We start from the raw sequence: 15,410 nt of genomic DNA, 5'->3' as shown, positions 1-15,410 counted from the left end.
TAAGTTAATAAAGAAAGAAGATTAGTGGATAAGAAAATATCCTTTCTCACCACCTTTTAACTTTAAACCCTTTTAATCTTTTCTTATCCACTAATCTTCTTTCTTTATTAACTTATCCTATTTTTCTTTTTACCTCTAAAAAAAAATTTAAAAAAAGCTACATTGCCACTTTCATTTTGGGCCCTCACTTTCAAATTTAAACTCATGCCTTGCGTCCGCCAACTTTGACTACTTCAATCACGACCCAAATTTTTTTATATTCAAGAAATAGCGTACTGTGCATACACGTTTTCATTTGTTTCTGGTATTGCGCTTTATACCATTTTTTTCTATTCACTATTGTTTTTTCACATCAACTGTTCTAAAAATCTTCAAGATCATAATTACGTATTCAATTATATTGAATCGTATTATAAATATATGTATATAGATACATTTTCGTGAACTAAGCAAATACTTGATCATTAATCTACCCTTCAATCTCCGTCAGCGTATGAAACTACAGCACTTGACGTTGTAAACACCGCGCCGATCTTCTGGAGCTTGCAAGTTACTTAACTTGAGCTGCTCGTCTTTGGCTTCTTCATGACTTTCGATCTTCATGTTTGGATTGTGTTGTGATTTTGTGCCTGACGGTGTATGCAGTCTGGCTCATTTAACTGTTCTCTGCTTTTCGTGAACATTGTGAGACAGTGCCAAACATTGTATGTGCGCGCTGATGCTCGGAAGATTACACATTACTTCTTTTAAGTGACTTACATTCCACTTCGTCTGAATTTTACAGTGCCTACCCCCGTCATTTTTATATCGCCTCTTCAACTGATATTGTGTGGACTTGACCGTTAACTTCTTTCTTACTTATGCATTGTTTTTCAAGTTATTATCGGCTGATGATGACCCAGACTGGGGTCGAAACCGGTACCATTTCCACTTTTAATTAAATAAGAATGTAATCTCTACATCTTTTATTTACTTGTATTGAATAGGTTGAACTACCATATTTATTATTTCAATTTAACTGTGAACACGGTCGTTGACCAGACATTTTTCCCAACAGCTGAATTTCTTCTCAGGGTATCTGATTATCAAGTAAAATCTGGAGATTTTACACTAGGTTTCGCTTTACGTGAGGTCGAAGAGAATGGCGGTCCACGGTAAACCTATCTGCGGTCGTTTGATATTGACATAATATCAATCAATTGTTTCTCCTAACTAAGGTACCAACGACGTGAGAACTCAGTATATTCAAATCAGGTATCTACCCATTCGTTAATTCGCATATCTTACCAACTAACTTATCAACTATGTCAAGATGAAAGAATTCATAACACACCAAATTATAGAAAAGCACAATAATAGTATTTATTGAATAAACAGATGCCCTATGAAAATGTAATCTGATTTGGGGTAGTATTTGGTCTGGTGTTATTTACAAGTAAAGTTCAGAGTCAGCGCTGGCTCGTAGAAAAAGAAAATAAATATAATGTTAAGTTATGTACATCAGTTTCATCATGAATTCAAAATCGGATACTAATATTTACAATTAATCACTGGACTTCGACGGTCCTCCTTGAAATCAAGTCCTTGAGACGACACCAATATCATTATGTTGTTAAGATTGCTCAGTTTCATTATAAACCTAAACTAAATAGATCTGAATAGACGTGCAGTTAATCTGAAGTGAATGTAAGATCAACAAATAGATCTAAGCTTGAAAATAATTCTGAATTATAACTTCAAACTATATATCTCAATTATATTTGAATTATAAATAATATTTAAATTATACGTTGCAAATCATAAATCTGAACTCATTTATTTGATCTTTCTTCTACGTTGCGCATGACTAACGACTTACGGACTAAGGCGTTCCTCCCTATGAAAATCTGTTAAATCTGGGTCCTAGCCTATCATTTCCTAACCATTACTCATTGAAAGAATGTAAATTCCAACAAACTCCGTCTCAGGATAAATAAGCTATCTATCTAACTTCAACATAAATTTTTGGTCAACATACACACGTATTTGAGGCTCAATGTGCCCTCTCTCTGTTATATTCCATAACATTTCTCGTTTAGGCAAGTTACTGAATTCATATGCGCAGTCGTAATGTAAATAATATGGATTTGTACTTGGGAATATATTACCGCATTTATAGGTATCATGAATGCATTTGGTCAAGATCACCGTCATAAAACATATCATAATACTCTCGTAATTGGAAGAAAGCATCTACAATTGACATATAATCTCGTCATAAATTCAATTCTACTTCACTGAATTCCATCCATACCTTCGTTTAGCTCATTTCCGCGGTGTGGTCAATTTCACGTACCTGTATCCTTTCACATAATTCCTTCCCTATTATAAGTGTGGCATGGCATATCCTAAGCTGCAGGCACTCCTTGGCCTCTACGTAATACATTAATAAACCTTCGCATTTCATATACAACAACATACTTCGTCGAGTTACCACTATTGTAATCACATTTCCACATTCACTTAACATATTAATTATCATAGCCTCCATAACAACATGTCGCGATTATATTCACTTTTTCCATGTCAAAATGCCACAATTCCTTTCTTATAAACGCATTTCAATATCGCTATTTATCATAACCCTAAAGCTTAGTTCAATGCACTTATTGCGAAGCAAAGAGTACGTGATTCTATGCATTCATTACCACCGCGCATACCAAACGTGACGTAGACATATAGCATAACCAATATGAATTCATTGCAATTCCTCAATGTGTCATTACTATCAGCTGTTATTAAAGAAACTTCTTTCAACTTGTAGTTACTCACGAGTTATTCTGACCAATATGCGGTGATGTATATATATAACATACAAGAATCTTATTCTACACTGCTTAATCGTATTACTATGGACTTAAATATCTCACACATCACTTTCATTATTCACTTGCACTTTAAATTCCACGGTTTCTAATAACCAACCTATCGGCACATGCCAAAAGCACCTGTGTACGCGAACCAAAAACTGTGTAATTAAATAATGTAAATGACTTAGCTCGCTTATCGTTACATCTGGTCCAGCTGTTCCGCCTCCACTCGGATGTAGTTGGCTCTGCGGTCAGGTCATGGGTTGGTCGTCTGGTAGGTCCTCGGCCTCCTCATCATGGGTTGGTCAACTGGTTTCCCATTGCCTTCCTCATCATGGGTTGGTCGTCTGGTTTCCCATTGCCTTCCTCATCATGGGTTGGTCTTCCGGTAAGGATGTACTGCTCCCCAGCTTGGTCCATCATGCGTATTTAGCAAGCCATCATCATGCTACTTCTGTTAACAACAAAAATGCAGATTTCAGAGCAGTAAATAGCCATGGTATGATCCATTCGACGATAATAATTCCTCAATTGTTATTTCTTTTTGCTGCTCTCAGAGATGTGAATTTAAATTCGTCGGGTTTAAGTTCTGCGTATATATATCTATATTGGCTGCTTCTTGCAAATGTCGAAAAATTGTTCTTCTCTTGAAACAAGACCATAGTCTTCTTCCCGTAAGAAAATCTTTCTCCTAGGTTTTGCTTTTTCCTTGTAGAATGTAGCTCAGTTGCTGTCGAGATCCTCCCACGCGTATTTCGTCGTATCTTGCTTATTTTTATATTTTTATCAGCTCTTCTTCGTCGGCTGCTGAATTACGTCGTTTCTTTTACTACGACGATCCCTTTTTCTCAAGTACCTCTACTAAATCTTTCCGTCTTCTTCAAATTACGTAGCATGTTCGCCAATTGTGTCTCCACTCTCCGATGAAAATTTTTAAGATGGAGTGTTTTCAACAATCCGTTGTCTTCTATTAAAAAAAAACAAACAATTAATTTGACAGTCCACTGTCCGTTGTGCCTTCAATATTTGACCGTTCCGTGACGTGTATATCCTTCAATAATATCGCATTAGATATCTATTCCTTGCATCTTATAGATCAGATGGGCCATACCTTCACTCGGCGCCATTTTGAAAGCTGACTACGAGATGTAAATGGGCACAACTGTAATACTTTTCAATACGGAACAATGAAATTTTTATCTTTATATGAGGGCAATATCATCCGCGAAACGTATTGTTTGGTATAGTTGGCCATTTCTTTTTAAGGCATGGGTGGAGGTGGCTGAAAACTATTTCATTGCTTCTTCTAAATACACATTGAATAATAGAGGTGACAGACCACATCCTTGCCTTACTCTTTCTTATTTTCGCATTGATTTGCTCCTTTCCTGTAAGCCCCGTCTGGTTCTTGTACAGCTGATAGATGATTTTCTGATCATTGTAGTCCAATTGCAGACTTCTAAGGGCTTTAAACATAATATTGCAGTTAACATTATCAAACACTTTCTCTATATCAATGAAAGCAATTAGGATGTTCTTATTAATTCTTAGGGCTTGTTCAATAATTGTTCTAAGGCTCAGAATTGCTTTTCTTGTTCCTCTGTTTCTTCTAAACCCGAATTGATCCTCTGAGAGATTTTCTTCTATTCTTTTCTCCATGCGATGGTAAACAATTCTTGTTATAATTTTGGAGGCATGTGTTACCAGGCTTAACATTCTATAATCTTGACATAGTATTTGAGTAGGTGGATTAAAAGTTTGTCAATTAAATTATATGTACTCTTAATTCAGTACAGAACCAATAATGAAATTCATAACCTTATACTATAATCTTGACATCTCTTTGCATGATTACGTTTTGGGATAGGTATTAATACAGTTTTCTCAAAATCATCCAGGATTTCTCCGCTAGTATAAATATCATTTACTAGTTGATATAAAGAAGTTTTTGCCTTATCCCCTAGAGCTTGTAGTATTTCACCTGAAAATGAGTCTACTCCATGAGCTTTCCTTTGTTTTAGTTCATTCAAAGCTTCATCAAATTCCTCCCTAAATATACATGGTCCCAGATCATCTTGTTCTATCTCACTTTCATTTTCTATTTCATAGTCATCTATTTGTCCTTTGTACAGGCCTTCTCTATTGTGATAGTACATATATCACACCCCCGAATTATATGTAGAAGTTAAGAGATATTATTGTCAGTATTCGATTTTTTATTATTATTATTATTATTATTATTATTATTATTATTATTATTATTATTATTATTATTATTATTATCAGTATTTCATTTGTATATTTTGCCATTTATATTGGTAAGCTGGAAGATATCCACATATGTAGGTATGAGTAATTTGTTTTGCACGAGTGGGAAAACATTGCTTTAATGACTCTGGTAATTTGGTTGAGTCATGTGGATACCCCAGTGTTTGTTGTGGTGTACGGTATCGGGATATTCAATGAGTCATGTATATATCCCAGCCTGATGAGATGAGCTTGTTGTTGTATTAGGGAAGTTCGTTGACTCATCCGAGGCAAACCCCAGAGTTTGTTTATCTCTTGCGAGCAAGGTCTTGACAAGAGGTTCACTCATGATTGGCTGGCAAGCACCAATCCAGACGTATCATCTGAGAGGAGGGGGATGTTGATATCTATAAAGGTTGATCATACGGCGGCAACTGAGGTGATTGTAATGTAACTACTACAACTACAAGCAGTAACACTGTATGAAGAGACCCACAACTGACACTGTACGGGAAGGAAGTGGTGCTGATACACGGTACTGGAGTGGCACAGCTGCAATGGACTGGACTTAAAACGTTTGTGGAGCGTAGTCTTGTTATGTTCGTGGAAAGTGACTGATTGTGGAGAGTGCTTGCGCATTAAGTATTGTAGCACCTGTGGCGGCCTAGCATTATATGTTGGTGAAAGCTGTCTCAGACTTTCCATAATTTATGTTGAGGATCGACAGACGTGTGTATATATCTTTACAACAAGTGTTAAAATATGTGAACACAGTAGTACAAGGTACAGTATTCTGTGTGATGTGATAACTGCTGATTATGAGAATCGGTAAGTCGAATTGATATAGAGACAGTGAAGGGTATTTATCTTCATACATGTACATTGTTCATCGGACTATCTACAAATGGTAGCTTAGTTCTCGCTTTCGTTTTCCCACTATTTTCATTATTGTTGTTGTTGTAAATATGGAGTCTTCCAGCAATATTTTATGTGTGTATTATATGTATAATGTTGTATGTTGATGAGGTGCTCATGCACGGAATTTGTTAATAATATAGTTAGCTATTTTAGAATCAGTGTTATTGATGAACCTAGGTGCAGTTCCTACCTAATTAGTCGTTTTCAGGAGGTTAGGTAAGGCCTGCAGCAGATGTACCAGTACACGCCCTGGGATATACAGTTTATCATGCTCTTATCTAAATTTGAGGGATCCATTCTGGTGAACTCTGGCGCCCATACTACGGACATTTCGGTTAATTATGCTTATTAATTTTATTAAGTTTTTGAGTATATTTATATATTTTTATTCATGATTTTATTTATTATCATCAAAAAGTTACAATTGGCTTCCCAACGTGTGGCTGAATGATTGGTACATTTGTTAGGCTTATAAGCGTAGGTGCACTTGTCAGGTGTGGTTGGAGTTCTGCAAACTATGTCAGTGAAGTGTTTTATATGTACGTGATATGTATGTTGGAGTATGAAGAAATGTTGTAGCGAGTCCAGTATTATAAAATTGAGAAGTAGAGAGGTTGTTAAAGTTGTGGGTACTATGAATCAGGATAAGAGAAATCAAAAGAATTCCACCATATCGAGTTTATCTAATTTAAGTGAGAATAGCGAAATGGCTGATAGTAGGAAAGATCAATCGGTAACGATAGGTGAGGAACCGAGTAACCTGTCTCAAACTCAGAATGTAGGGGATTTAGAGGAGGCTTCCATTCGTAGTTTGCTACAGTTGATTCTTATCCAAAATAATGAGTTGAAGGGTGAATTAAATGCTGTTAACAGTAAAATCGATAATAATAATAATAATGTTGAACTGTCCAGTAAAATCGATAATCAGAGTGTTGTTTCTAATAGTAAGAGTGATGAATTGTCCAGTAAAATCGATAATAATAAGGTTGAATTGTCTAGCAAGATTGATAGTCAGAGTAAAGAGTTGAAGAGTGAATTGAGTATTTTAAGTAATGAAATATACAGTATTAATAGTGAATTAAATTCAGTTAGTACAGAACTGTCCAGTAAGATTGAGAATCAGAGTAAGGAATTAAATTCAGTGAGTGTTGAATTATCTAGTAAAATTGATAGTTTAAGCAGTGCTGTGAATGGCAGAATAGATGAATTAAACCAAAAGTTTGACCATCAAAGTAGGGAAATTCAGGAAGTCAATAATAAGGTAGAATCTCAACGCTTGGAATTGACTGAGAAAATCGAATGCCGATTTAATGTAGTTAGGAAGGAATTTGTTGAAAACAGCAAGGAATGTGATAAGAGAATAAAAATAGTGGAAGATAAAGTCGAAGAAATAGATAAAATTAAAACCAGACAGAATATTTTAGCGAAGCGAATAGATGAAAAGACTGAGAAATTGGAGAAAGACCTCAAGTCGGTAGAAGGAAATGCCAGAATGGTAGTTGAAGAAGGAATTAAAGCATGTCATGTAAAGTTAAGGCAGGAGATCAGTCAAATCCAAGTAGGTAACAGTATATGTAATAGGTATGTATCTTGTACGAAGGACTCTGAATTACCCAAGTTTAATGGTCGGCAGTTTAATCCGATGGAATTCTTGAAAACGGTGGAGAAACGGTTTTCTAAGAATCTTGACGATGGTTTGATTGAGTGGAGTATGGTTGATGAGCTGTTGGATGTTGCATTTGTTGGAGAAGCGAGATCTTGGTTTCAAGTTTATAGACAGGGTATTTCGAGTTTGGAGGAATTTAGGGAGAAATTTAGTTCTAAATTTTGGAGTGATTCTATTCAGCGAAGGGAAAGAGATCGCGTGCTATTTGGCAAATATAGACCTCAGGAAGGTGTGTCTAGGACAGAATATTTCTTGGCGCATATTCTGATCAGTCAGAATATTGAAGATCTAGCATCGGAGAGAGATACAGTCCGCCAGATGTTGAGGCATTTTCCTGAGAAGGTCGGATTAGCTGCATGTATGCAGAATATTGTTACGTTTAAAGAGTTAGAGCATCTGTTAGAGAGGTTGGATGCTTTGGAAGGGCAAGGGAGGACTAGGCAAAGTGAAGGTAGGAATTTCGGGGATAATGGGAGACAAGGCAATCAGCTAGGGAGAGATAGGAATAATCAGAATTTCAGTCATTCTAGGCAAGGGAGTCAGGGTGGTAATTCCGGAAGGGGAAACAGACAGTCTAATCAGGGAGTTAATCACCAGGAATATTTTGGCAGAAGACTTAATCAAGGGGAATCAGAAAGTAGGGGGCTTACGGACCAAAGACCTCCAGATCAAGTGCAGAGACATGATAATAGTGAACAGTCCACGTCAAGCAATTTAAACCGGAATCGGACTTCTTAGTTGGGTCAGATAGGCAGTCCGATACCGAAATTCCTATTCACGCGATGAAACAGGTAAGTTATGAGGTAGACGTGAAAGAGGAATTATTGACCATGTGTTTTGTCTTCAGGGAGATTTTGAGAATAGGGGGCGTGATGAAAGTAAGAAAGATGTGTCGGATGTCTTACTGTGTGCTAGTGGTGATGGTAATAGCGGTGTTGCGATCGATAATCTTGTGGAAGTTTCTGAAATTGAAAGTGAAGTTTTTTGTGAAGTTGATGAAGGTTGTTTTGTAAGTGAAGAGTGTTTACGGAGTATACATCATGAGGATGTTTTTGTTGATTTAAGTGTACGTGAGGAGAGTAAAGTTAGGTCCATTATGTGTGAAAATGGTGACTTTGAGATTAATGAAACTTCTGATAAGAGAGTCGAAAGTAGCAGTGTTGTTGGCATGAAAGTGGTGCAAGTAGGAGCTGGTATGGAAGGTGGTGAAGATGACCTAATTGTTGGGTCATTAAGTAGTAATGACAGCAATTTCGAAGTGTATTATGGTAAGAATTTCAGTAATAGAGTGAGCGTGTGTGAGAATGGAAGTGTGCGTGAGATGAAAGAAAGTCTATCCAAGCGAGTGTGTAAAGTTTTGTTTAAGGCTGAGAGTTGTGTGAATAATTTGAATAACGTGCTGAGTGATATCGAGGTGGAATGTGTGAAAAAGTATGTGATCTTTTTGCTTGCATTAATTATGGTTTTGTGGAAGAGTAAACGTAGTGAGATTCCCGCGCATTTCAGAAATAGGGATTTCTTTGTTATGAATATTCCGAATGAAAGCTTGTATAATTCTTGTGTGACTGGATGGGATGAATGTTTGTGTGTGAGATAGAGTGGATTCTAGATGTAGTTAGATTTTATTGCGGTACGCATTCCTCGCTTATCGATGCCAATGTTAAGTTTATGTACAGTTTTTTCAATTGTATCAGGGTCCATATACTGTGGACAGTAGAATAGGCAAGTGTGCTTATAGGCTCCTAACAACTGACAACAAGGTCCTTGGGACATTTAGTATCTATAGCCTTCGCAGATATAAGAGATAGGATCTGCACCTTGGATGTATATATTACCAATTTTAAATGTATGTGTACAGTAGCAAGAAGGGATTGTGTTCAATGCTATATGAAACAATCAGGGTTGTGTGTATATAGCCATATTATTATTGTTTGGACAAATTGTAATTCGTGTGTGCGAATACAATGCAGTAGACGCAATGTATATATCCTTATCTCTGTAAATTAAGGGTTCAGTTATGCAATTCTATGGTTATGTATGAAGTTCTGTTTTATGGTGAATCATAATATGTGATATCATCGATTCACCAAGGGGGCGTTATCTGATAGTACATATATCACACCCCCGAATTATATGTAGAAGTTAAAGATATTATTGTCAGTATTTGTTTTTATTATTATTATTATTATTATTATTATTATTATTATTATTATCAGTATTTCATTTGTATATTTTGCCATTTATATTGGTAAGCTGGAAGATATCCGCATATGTAGGTATGAGTAATTTGTTTTGCACGAGTGGGAAAACATTGCTTTAATAACTCTGGTAATTTGGTTGAGTCATGTGGATACCCCAGTGTTTGTTGTGATGTACGTGTATCAGGATATTCAATGAGTCATGTATATATCCCAGCCTGATGAGATGAGCTTGTTGTTGTATTAGGGAAGTTCGTTGACTCATCCGAGGCAAACCCCAGAGTTTGTTTATCTCTTGGGAGCAAGGTCTTGACAAGAGGTTCACTCATGATTGGCTGGCAAGCACCAATCCAGACGTATCATCTGAGAGGAGGGGGATGTTGATGTCTATAAAGGTTGATCATACGGCGGCAACTGAGGTGATTGTAATGTAACTACTACAACTACAAGCAGTAACACTGTATGAAGAGACCCACAACTGACACTGTACGGGAAGGAAGTGGTGCTGATACACGGTACTGGAGTGGCACGGCTGCAATGGACTGGACTTAAAACGTTTGTGGAGTGTAGTCTTGTTATGTTCGTGGAAAGTGGCTGATTGTGGAGAGTGCTTGCGCATTAAGTATTGTAGCACTTGTGGTGGCCTAGCATTATATGTTGGTGAAAGCTATCTCAGACTTTCCATAATTTATATTGAGGATCAACAGACGTGTGTATATATCTTTACAACAAGTGTTAAAATATGTGAACACAGTAGTACAAGGTACAGTATTCTGTGTGATGTGATAACTGCCGATTATGAGAATCGGTAAGTCGAATTGATATAGAGACAGTGAAGGGTATTTATCTTCATACATGTACATTGTTTATCGGACTATCTACAAATGGTAGCTTAGTTCTTGCTTTCGTTTTCCCACGATTTTCATTATTGTTGTTGTAAATATGGAGTCTTCCAACAATATTTTATGTGTGTATTATGTGTATAATGTTGTATGTTGATGAGGTGCTCATGCACGGAATTGTTAAGAATATAGTTAGCTATTTTAGAATCAGTGTTATTGATGAACCTAGGTGCAGTTCCTACCTAATTAGTCGTTTTCAGGAGGTTAGGTAAGGCCTGCAGCAGATGTACCAGTACGCAGCATTATGTACACGCCCTGGGATATACAGTTTATCATGCTCTTATCTAAATTTGAGGGATCCATTCTGGTGAACTCTGGCGCCCATACTATGGACATTTCGGTTAATTATGCTTATTAATTTTATTAAGTTTTTGAGTAATTTTATTTATATATTTTTATTCATGATTTTATTTATTATCATCAAAAAGTTACAATATATTATTTCCATATTATAGCTATCATATCCTGGTCTATTATCACATCTCCTTTGCTTCCTTTTATTGTACTTAAGGGCTTTATCTTTCTTTGGAACTGCCTCCGGACTTCTGAAAAATCTTTTTTGGTATTACCTTTGGTTATATTTTCATCTATTTACCTTGTGCTTCGATCCACTCTTCCTTTGCTTTTTTAGTTTCTCGATGGATTTTATTTCTTATTTTCTTGTATTCTTCATGATTTCCTTTCCTTTTGGCCATCTGGCATGCGTTCATTAGTTCCAAAATGTGGGGTGTAACCCATGGCTTATAGATTTTCCTCTCTTCTTTTCCAAAACAATCTTCTGCTGCATCAATTATTTGTTTCTTGATTTCTTCCCATTTTTCTTGAGCACTACTTCCACCCAGTACTTCAGTATTACTTTTGTTATTAGACTTGCTGAATTCAAAACATGATTTTTTCAACATGTACAAGAAAATGAGACCAGTAACCGGTGCATACAACAAGAAGGGTAGTGGAGTCGTCCTTAATAAGAATGGTGACATCTTAGCCAATGCAAAATTCTGCAATGAATATAAAATAATTAGTTTGATGCGCCACGTTTTGAAAGTAATCCTAAAGGTCTTGCATTCGAGAATTTATCATAAATGTGAGGAGAATATTGGAACCTCACAGTTTGGCTTCAGGCATGGTTTTGGTACTAGAGAGGCATTATTCAGTGTGCAGATATTAGCCCAGCGGTGCTGAGAAGTCAATGTCGATGTTTTTGCTTGTTTCATCGACTGCGAAAAAGCCTTCGATACAATCCGCCATGACGAACTCATGAACATTCTTCGAGAATTAGGACTTGATGGGCGGGACATCCGTATTATTGGTAATCTCTACTGGAACCAGATTGTTGGCATAAGAGTTGATGATCGTGTCTCGGAAGAAGTCTCAATGATGAAAGGAGTTCGCCAAGGCTGTATTCTTTCACTCATGCTTTTCAGCATCTATTCAGAAAAGATTTTTTGAGATGCTCTTTACGGAAAGACTCAAGGAATTGTGGTTAATGGTTTCATCAGGTATGACATGATATAGATGTTGATTCCCATAGGGAACCTGAAATATTTGTCCCGAATGAGTAAATTTATAATACCAGTATAAATGGTCCGTTATTGGGCATTATAAATTTTCCAGGTAATTCATTCCTGGTTGCCAGCATGTCACCCCCCGTGTGCTAATTGCATACTGTTGAGACCACTGCGTAGGCTACTTGGAGCCACCGGCAGTGCCAGTGCACTATGAGAGCCTTTGTCTCATTACCAAAAAATTGATGCCTGCTTGGCCATCAGATGATATAGATGTTGATTACCACAGGGAACCTGGTATATTTGTCAAGAATGAGTAAATTTATAATACCAGGTATAATATAATATCTCCTGAAACTTGTGAATTTTAATCATGTTTATGGCCGCAGTTTCTTGTCCTTGATCACTCTTCAACATATGGAATATGAATACCCTGCCTTCTGAGACAATTTATGATGTAACTGTTTCAATGTGTCGGAATATCTTCTGCCACATCTGCGAAACCAGACGTGCAATGCTTACTGGACTCACTCAGCAAAGACCCAGTAGTTTCCAAATTTCTCGCTATAGCAAGTATCATGCACACCATACTCTTCTCCTAAGCACTCTTTGCATGGATACGATGGACTTAGTAATCCACTAAAAGCACGTGCTGGGGCATTTTGAACAAACGTCAAGCAAATCGTCTCCTAACAAAGAACAACTTGTATATTGGTGGCAAATCTCCCAGAATTTCTTCACAATTAGAAAGCAGTCGCTTCTTTCTATCTGATATCAGATGGAAAAAGGGTTTTTAACATTGATGTTTTCACGGCCCATACTTGTAGACATATGGGCTTATGCCGTGACAAGAAAACTCTTTGCGTTTTGCAGAGAACTTTGCTCTGCGTTTTCAGAAGAAAATATCGACTGTTCAGGGGGAAGTCTTCTACAGTAATGAGGATCTGAATTTAAGAATGCTTTACCATTGGAGCTGTAGTAGTACGCTTGTTCGTCACCAGGTGGCTCGCTGTATGGTGACACAGCACTCCAAGCGGGAGCTTATGACAACATTAAGCTTCAATTAAGATATTCATTACACCGTGTGTGCTTGAGAAGTATCAGAGACGACATCAGACGAATCAGGGACAAATGTGCTAGAAGAAATAGGTAGAAACTAATAAAATGAAACGAAAGATGCCAGGATAGAATAGAACAGAGCTGAAGAATGGAAAGAACTATGTGGAGAAAACCAGAGGATGATGTGAGACGGTGTGAGGGGGCACATCCGGTGTACACACGTTATAAAGTATGATATTAACACATAACACACAGCTTGGAATGACATAAATCCTTAATGGCTGACTAACACGTATTACTTAATTGATAGCCAGTGTCCCTGTTTCTCTGCTTCATGAAAGAGCGTACCACTACAGCTCTCCAACGGTAAAGCTTTCTTAAATTCAAACCCTCATTATTGTGGAACAACAACAACAGGAAGTACCACTTCACTACTTTAGTTCAGTGAGTGAATCAGCACAGACCTGTTCTAATGTGTTTCGGGTACATGCGTGTTTTGCGTTTCAGATCATTTTATGTATTTCCATAGCTTCCCGTATAATCCTAGACTTGTAGTATTTAGTGTGGGAAAGAACTCAAACATCTTGGAACACATCATTACCCGACGATAGGGCGTGCTCAGCTATTGCTGGCTTGTCTGTCTGGTTGAGACGGATATTTCTTTGGTGTTTCTTGATGCGAGTCCCAATTGACCGGCATGTTTGGCCAATGTATACCTTGCCACAAGTACAGGGAATTTTGTACACCTCAGGGGGTAAGAGTGGTGACAATTTGTCCTTGCTTTTATTTCTTTTAGCACATTTGTCCCTGATTCGCCTGATGTCCTCTCTGATACTTCTCAAGCACACACGGTGTGATGAACATCTTAATTGGAGCTTAATGTTGTCATCAGCTATTGATGCGCTGTGCCAGCATACAGCGAGCCACATGGGGATGAAAGAGCGTACCACTACAGCTCTCCAACGGTAAAGCTTTCTTAAATTCAAACCCTCATTATTGTGGAAGACTTCCTTGTGAACAGTCAAGATTTTCTTCTGAAGACGTGGAGCAAAGTTCTCTGCAAAACATAAAGAGTTACACCGTGTTTTCTTGACACGACATAAGCCCAAAGGAAATGGGGTTGCTTTGAAAAGCACCCTGTTTATACAAATCACTGTAATGTCAAAACGTTTCCAGAAATGCTCAATAATATGTAAATATGGCTGAGATTTGGCAACTCTGCTTCCACATTTCATGTGTAAAGACCTTGAGGGGTGTTACATAGTGGCACAGAGATATCGCACGGCTCACTTCGTCAGGAGGTGTGTTAATGGATTGTTGCATGTCAAGCATACATTTAGCATGTAGTTCATGTGCAGGTTGCAGTAAACTATTGCAGCAGATCTACAGAGGTGAAGCTCTGATAAAGACAGCTGTATAAGAATGGTACAAGAGGTTCGAAGGAGGCTTGTCTGTGATCCGGCAGGTGTAACTGCTATGCAAAAGTTCCCTGATACTACAATGTAGTTCAGATTACTGTATTTTCTCACGTAATTTACGCACCCCAATTATTTTTTGTTCAAACCGGGGAATGAATGTTTACTTTCATGCAGTTCTAGATGCATTTTGAAATAAAGCTGTCAAGCAGCATCCTTCTTATTGCAAAATTTGCCATTCCAAATTCCGTACAACCTCCTGTTAGGAAGTACCACTACCGATCTCGATAGCTGCAGTCGCTTAAGTGAGGCCAGTATCCAGTAATCGGGAGATAGTGGGTTCGAACCCCACTGTCAGCAGCCCTGAAGATGGTTTCCCGTGGTTTTCCATTTTCACACCAGGCTGTGCCTTAATTAAGGCCATGGCCGCTTCCTTCCCATTCCTAGGTCTTTCCTATCCTATCGTCACCATAAGACTTATCTTTGTTGGTGCGATGTAAAACAAATAGCAACAACAACAACAACAGGAAGTACCACTTCACTACTTTAGTTCAGTGAGTGAATCAGCACAGACCTGTTCTAATGTGTTTCGGGTACATGCGTGTTTTGCGTTTCAGATCATTCACTAAAACTAATATGGCTTATGTCAGG

The 15,410-nt window shown here is 37.5% G+C and overlaps 1 protein-coding gene across 6 annotated transcripts in view; it reads left to right on the top strand.

The window, feature by feature from the left end:
* Cep290 (Centrosomal protein 290kDa) overlaps nt 1-15,410 on the top strand; it is a 1,403,175-nt gene that overhangs the window by 160,118 nt on the left and 1,227,647 nt on the right. The window lies entirely within an intron of this gene.

This window comes from Anabrus simplex, chromosome 1 (genome assembly GCF_040414725.1).
Source record: "Anabrus simplex isolate iqAnaSimp1 chromosome 1, ASM4041472v1, whole genome shotgun sequence".
Lineage (NCBI taxonomy): Eukaryota > Metazoa > Arthropoda > Insecta > Orthoptera > Tettigoniidae > Anabrus > Anabrus simplex.
The sequence above is the reverse complement of the archived record's forward strand: the minus strand, read 5'-3'. Positions and strand labels throughout refer to the sequence as shown.